At 40.6% G+C, this 5,529-nt stretch overlaps 1 long non-coding RNA gene across 1 annotated transcript; it reads left to right on the forward strand.

The window, feature by feature from the left end:
• The first annotated feature begins 3,285 nt into the window (after positions 1-3,285).
• On the forward strand, positions 3,286-5,084 carry LOC135183292 (uncharacterized). Its single transcript, XR_010305489.1, has 3 exons — positions 3,286-3,400; positions 3,507-3,659; positions 4,202-5,084. It is a non-coding gene; the product is annotated as an uncharacterized LOC135183292 (long non-coding RNA).
• The last annotated feature ends 445 nt before the right edge of the window (positions 5,085-5,529 follow it).

The following is a 5,529-nucleotide window of genomic DNA, read 5'->3' on the forward strand; positions in this document are numbered from 1 at the left end:
TAACTGACCTCGTTTATGTCCTCTCCAGAAGGCAGCCTGCCCTGAGTGGCAATTATAGTTAGCCAATTTTGCACTATGTGATTAAAACCAGACTGATATCAATCACTGCACAGTGCAACTTAGGAAAATGCAAATTCATACCTCAACCACATTACTACCATGAGAGAAGATGAGAGCCAAATATTGGTCTAATGATAGAAAAATTTAACAACAGACATTGGACTTTGAAAGATCCACCTTTACTCTTTTTTTTCTTCTTTTTTTTTTCTGTTAGCCACATATTGCAATGCATGTTGTAATACACATTGAACCGTTTCAGAGGTTTGCAAGTTGGTTTAATGGGTTGTCTTGGATTATGGTTAAATACCCAAGGAGAAATTTGAAGCAAGGATCTTCTGACTCTCCTTGGCAGGGAAAACCCTAGTAGGAAGCATCCTAGGAGGGATATTCAGAGTACCTTAGGTACCCAGGCATGCTGTCTCTTACTTTTTGTTACAATCTAAAGTAGCCATTGCGAGTAGATGATATCATGTAAAGACACAAACGAGATGTGTCTCTGAAATCAAGATAGATGGATGTATACATGCAAATTTAGTGAAAGTAACTCTTTGTTAGAGAAAAAAGACCATATCCACTGAAAGCAGAGGCTGTAAGATAAAGTATTACAGAGGATAAGCACAGTGACTCCTGAGCCAACCTCCTGCCTGTCATCTATACTCAGAATGTTGCCATCTCTTCTACGAAGTCCCACCTGATACAGAAGTAACATAGTGTGGAGTTAGGGATGGATGAAGCTCTGATCTGCACTGCTAATGTGTATTATAACAGGTGCCCATATGATACTGCTGTAATTCATGATAGCAGATTAGTCACTGTTTCTGCAGTAAGAAAATGACAGAACTAAGAAAATAACAGAAAAGCTATTCAATGACCTGGTAATTTGATTAAGAGAAACTCGAAAGAGAGCCATTTTCTTCTATTAAAGGGATAGTGTAAAAGCACAAGGCTCAAAGGGAATTTTATGTCCAGAAAAGATGTTTTTTTCCTTGAGACAAACCTTCCAGCTCTACCAGAGTTACTTTGCACCTTGTATGAGCAGATTTTGTGAATTAAAAAAAAAGAGAGAGGTAACTTTCTCAGTATTTGCTTGCAACTCGGGCCAGAGCAGTCACTAACAAACTGACAGCATCCTTATCAGAGAACATTTGATTATGTGGAACATTTTTATTTCCTTTTGCATTAATCTGCAAGCCACATAGTCAGACCTGGCAGCTTGAATGTGAACACATTCACCAATGGACAAAGAAAAAGAAGGAGGGAAGAAGAGAAAGAAAGAGGAGAGCAGGAGCTGATGAAAAAACGATTCTTTGGTGAGCTACTCTGCAAAGGGCAGAGGTTGGAGTGTCTATATCTGGAGAGTCAGTCTTTATATTCTATACCATGGCTTTTCCTGGTCAGTATAGTAAAATTTTCATCAGCTCTCTTTCCCTTTCACTACCAAAAAGGGTGCTCTGGAAAATCTGCAGTGACTTCATTACATTGTTTTTACTGCAGAAAAGACAGCAAAGTTTGTGGGAACAAGGAAGATCCTGGAATAGGTAGTTGAAAATTAAACAACTTGGAAAAAAAAAATCACTTTCAGAAGTATACTTTTTTTTTTTTTAAATTTGTAACAAAGCTTCAGAACCATAATAGGAAAATAATTTTTTACAGTTAAAAGAAAGAAGTTTTTGTCATTGCTTTTCCCAGTGAGACCATGTTCAGCTCTAACCATAGATTTGTGTAAGTAAGTGTGATGGTTTGGGTGTTCCCCGCCTCCCCACAAACACACTTTGGAAATCACCCAGACTAGACTCAGACAGCTCTGGAAATTGAATGAAGCTTATATTTACAGCTTAGCACAACATACGAGCAGATATTTACAGTTTATACAGTTATAGACAGAAATAGACAAGGGAAAAGGGAATACAGAAACACAACAGCCCTCCCAGAAACCTGAGTCCCCAGGAGGGGCTCCCAACTGCCCTTTCACCTTCCCCCTATCCCTCTCAACCTTACAACCTTACCCCAGACTCAAGGAAGAATGGAGATTTGGCCAGGGGGTTAGGAAGCAAAGTGGATTAGTCAAAGAGGCTAGAGAAAGAGACGTAGCACGGAGCTCCCCAGCAGCAGTAGTGCCTTTATCTATGTTTTGATTCTTCTTCTTGTATCTCTCAGCAAGCCTATGAGCGAAGTAGATATCACCCTTGTTTACCTTTCACAGCCTGTAACCTAGTTCTTCTCACCAAAACATTCTAGCTAGCTTCAAACTAGCACAGTAAGGAATTATGCTAGGACCTGCTTCTGTTCAGAGGCTCAAAGCAAAGCCTCACTGGTTTCTCAAAGCAACCTCCACGTACGTTTCACTACACACTATGCCCCATTTAAATCCCAACACAGATACAGTGCCAAGATTCACCAAGTCCTGTCTGCACAAAGCAAAGGTTCAGAATTAGCATTGCACATAATTAATGATAGAAAAAAAGCTGATACAATCTTTCCGTGGAGGTGTTTAAGAGGAGGCTGGATGAGTCACTTAGTGCCATGGTTTAGTTAATTAGAAGGGTTAGGCGACAGGTTGGACTCGATGATCCTAAAGGTCTTTTCCAACCTGATTAACTCAGTGATTCTGTGATTCAGTGGAAGGGCTTCTTGTGCATTACAATATCTCTAGGTTATACTCACCACCTTCACAGGTGTAATTAATTTTCTATGCACCTCCTGTTGCTAAAGTAGCCATTAAATCACATTCTTGGGGTGTTGTGACAACCACGCTCAAGCAAAGTAAGACATTCTGGACTATTTCAGAAGCTGCACCCTAAACATGGTACATGTCATAGCAAAACAGAATGAGAAGCACTAAGAGTAGATGATGAACTGGTCTCAAATCTAGAACTTCTAATTGGTAATTTAAGGCATAATGCCAAAATTCAGCAACATGTCTCATTGCTGGTGTAACACTGTGTCTGCAATGCAGGACATTTCTAACAGTGCCGAACACATGTTGCAGGACAGTGAAGTAGTTACTAGATAATGCCAGTTGCTTTTTCTCTTTCAAAGCTTGCCAGCCCTGTGAAAAAGTTGTTACAATTGCCTGAATGTTGTCACTTCAGAGGAAGTATGTATCTGAAATCCCACACATGTGATAATGATTTTGAGAAAGCAGCAATCAATGAGGCCAAAGCATTTGCATCTGTTAAAAGCACAGCTTGCTCTTTCGCTTGTGTCAGAGCTATTGGCACAGAATTCAAAGCCCTGGATTGGCAGCTCTATCAGGAAGCAAGTGTGGCACAGAACTGTAATAGCTGTCTTCGTTAGAGTTCATTATCTGAAAAATTCCAAGTGCTTTGGACAACATGAGGTGCCACATAACTATGGAAGCTCTTGGGCAGCAGCTTGACTGCCATATGCTTACATCTACATTCTGTGCTTACCCCCATCTTTAACTACATGTTTTCCTTTAGCAGCTGTGGCAATAGTAGTGAGCTGAAACTATTCCCACACAACTAAAACACAGCTGAAGGCACTGGGTTCTCTGCTGATGGAACTGAGGCCTCTAGTACCTCATCACTAAATGATTTTCAGAGAAGCAAAAACTACTTGAACACCCACGGCTAAAGGTATGCCTGTCTAGGTGGCAAGGTCGGTATTGCAAAGTTTCCTACACTAACACTAACCCAGTGTGCTGCAGAGTCATGCACAGTTGATGATGCAGCTGAAGAGGGTCAGCTCAGCATGGCATTGAAGCCACAATCTTGCTTCTGGGACTAGTGCTAATTCATGTGGGTCACAAAGGCTATCTCTGCACTGTCCTTGGGGGTGAGCTGTCTTGTGAGAGCTTGTCTTTGCACCTGTCATGCGGCTCTTCCCTAGGTTCTTCTGAAATCTCCCTTTTTGCCTCTTCAGACTCCAAAAATGGATGAACATTGAGAGAATGATTTGCCATTGGAATGGGCTGCCCAGGGAGGTGGTGGAGTCACCGTCCCTGGAGGTGTTCAAGAAAAGCCTGGATGAGGCACTTAGTGCCATGGTCTAGTTGAGTGGCTAGGGCTGGGTGCTAGGTTGGACTGGATGATGTTGGAGGTCTGGTTGATTCTATGATTTTCATTTATTCACTTAAAAAAAAAAAAACAATTATTGTCTTGTTTTTCATTTTCTACAGACAATGCCTGAAGTGTCTTGGAGTGTGGTGTTGAGGAAAGTTTGCTGCATGTATGCAATGGTGTCATCTTTCTGCTCTAATACTGGCTGCAGGCTGACTTGTAGTAGTATGTGAGTAGTATACTGGCACACCCTATAGAAGTTACTGCAGTTTTTGTTGTCCACAGGGACTATTCAGCTGCACAGATCTGCAGATTGCAAGGCTGTATTCTCCACTTCTCCTTCTTCAAGTAAAGTATTTCATAACACATTTGGAATACAAATTTGTACTTTCAGAGTTTGACCTTTTTACAAATGAGATAGATAACTGGAATCTGTCCAGGCAGTTTTTATTACAGCAGCACTTGTACAGCTTCATGATTAATCTGTTTCCAGATGTGGTGACTGTTATTCCCTTTCCAGCAGATAAGATGGTGGCCCTGCACACAGTGGGAGAAGGAATAGAATGGTGCACAACTCCAGCTTTCCGTAGTGCCAGCAGCCAGAGTGTGTAGCCCTGAAAATGAGAAAAGTACTCCACTTCTTTTCCAGTAATGCTTGAGAAGAGCCACTAGAATCCATTTTAGAGCTGAGAACCTTGAGGAAGGGAATGCAGATCTCTGCAGTCTGGAGTAAAGCATCAAAATTCCTGAGTCTGCTTTAAACATGCCCTTTGTTTAGTCATGGCAGCTTTGGACATTGTGCTCTTCTGTAGAGAGCTTAGGGGTTCCCTCTCTGTTCAGAGCACTGACTCCTGTGCATCTTTCCTTGGATGCCAGTCTCTCCTTCAGGTTTCTATATTATTCTTATGGAAACTATTTTGGTTTACCTTAATTGCTTACATCACAGCCATGATTGTTTATAACACTCTACACAAGAAGAAATTCCACACAAAAATGAAAGACTTGAGGTATATTTTAATGTGCTGATTTGAAGGGAAAAAATCAAAACCAAACAAAGAAACAAAAACCCCCCACAACCATTATGAATCTATCTAGAACTAATTCACAGTAGTAATGCAGTTTCACTGTTTGCTAAGAATTTTGAAGTAGAATTGGGCTTTTGGCAGTCTGATAGCTTGAACAAACAACTCTAAACTTCCTTCTTTAAATAAAGCTCGACTCATGATATGGAATGTGAATTGTTTTGACTGCTAAGCCATTCCAAACTCAAAACCCACTCATCATAAATGTGTTAAAAGAATATATTTCAATAGCCTGGCAGACTCTTTGAGTACAGTAGAGCAGCAGTCTTCAATCAACTAGACTTTTTTTTTTCTCCCAGAAACAGAAAATGGAAGCATAAGTGCCATACACATTTTTAAATGATTTATCTAAATCCAAAGAACTA

This window comes from Pogoniulus pusillus, chromosome 18, assembly GCF_015220805.1.
Source record: "Pogoniulus pusillus isolate bPogPus1 chromosome 18, bPogPus1.pri, whole genome shotgun sequence".
NCBI lineage: Eukaryota > Metazoa > Chordata > Aves > Piciformes > Lybiidae > Pogoniulus > Pogoniulus pusillus.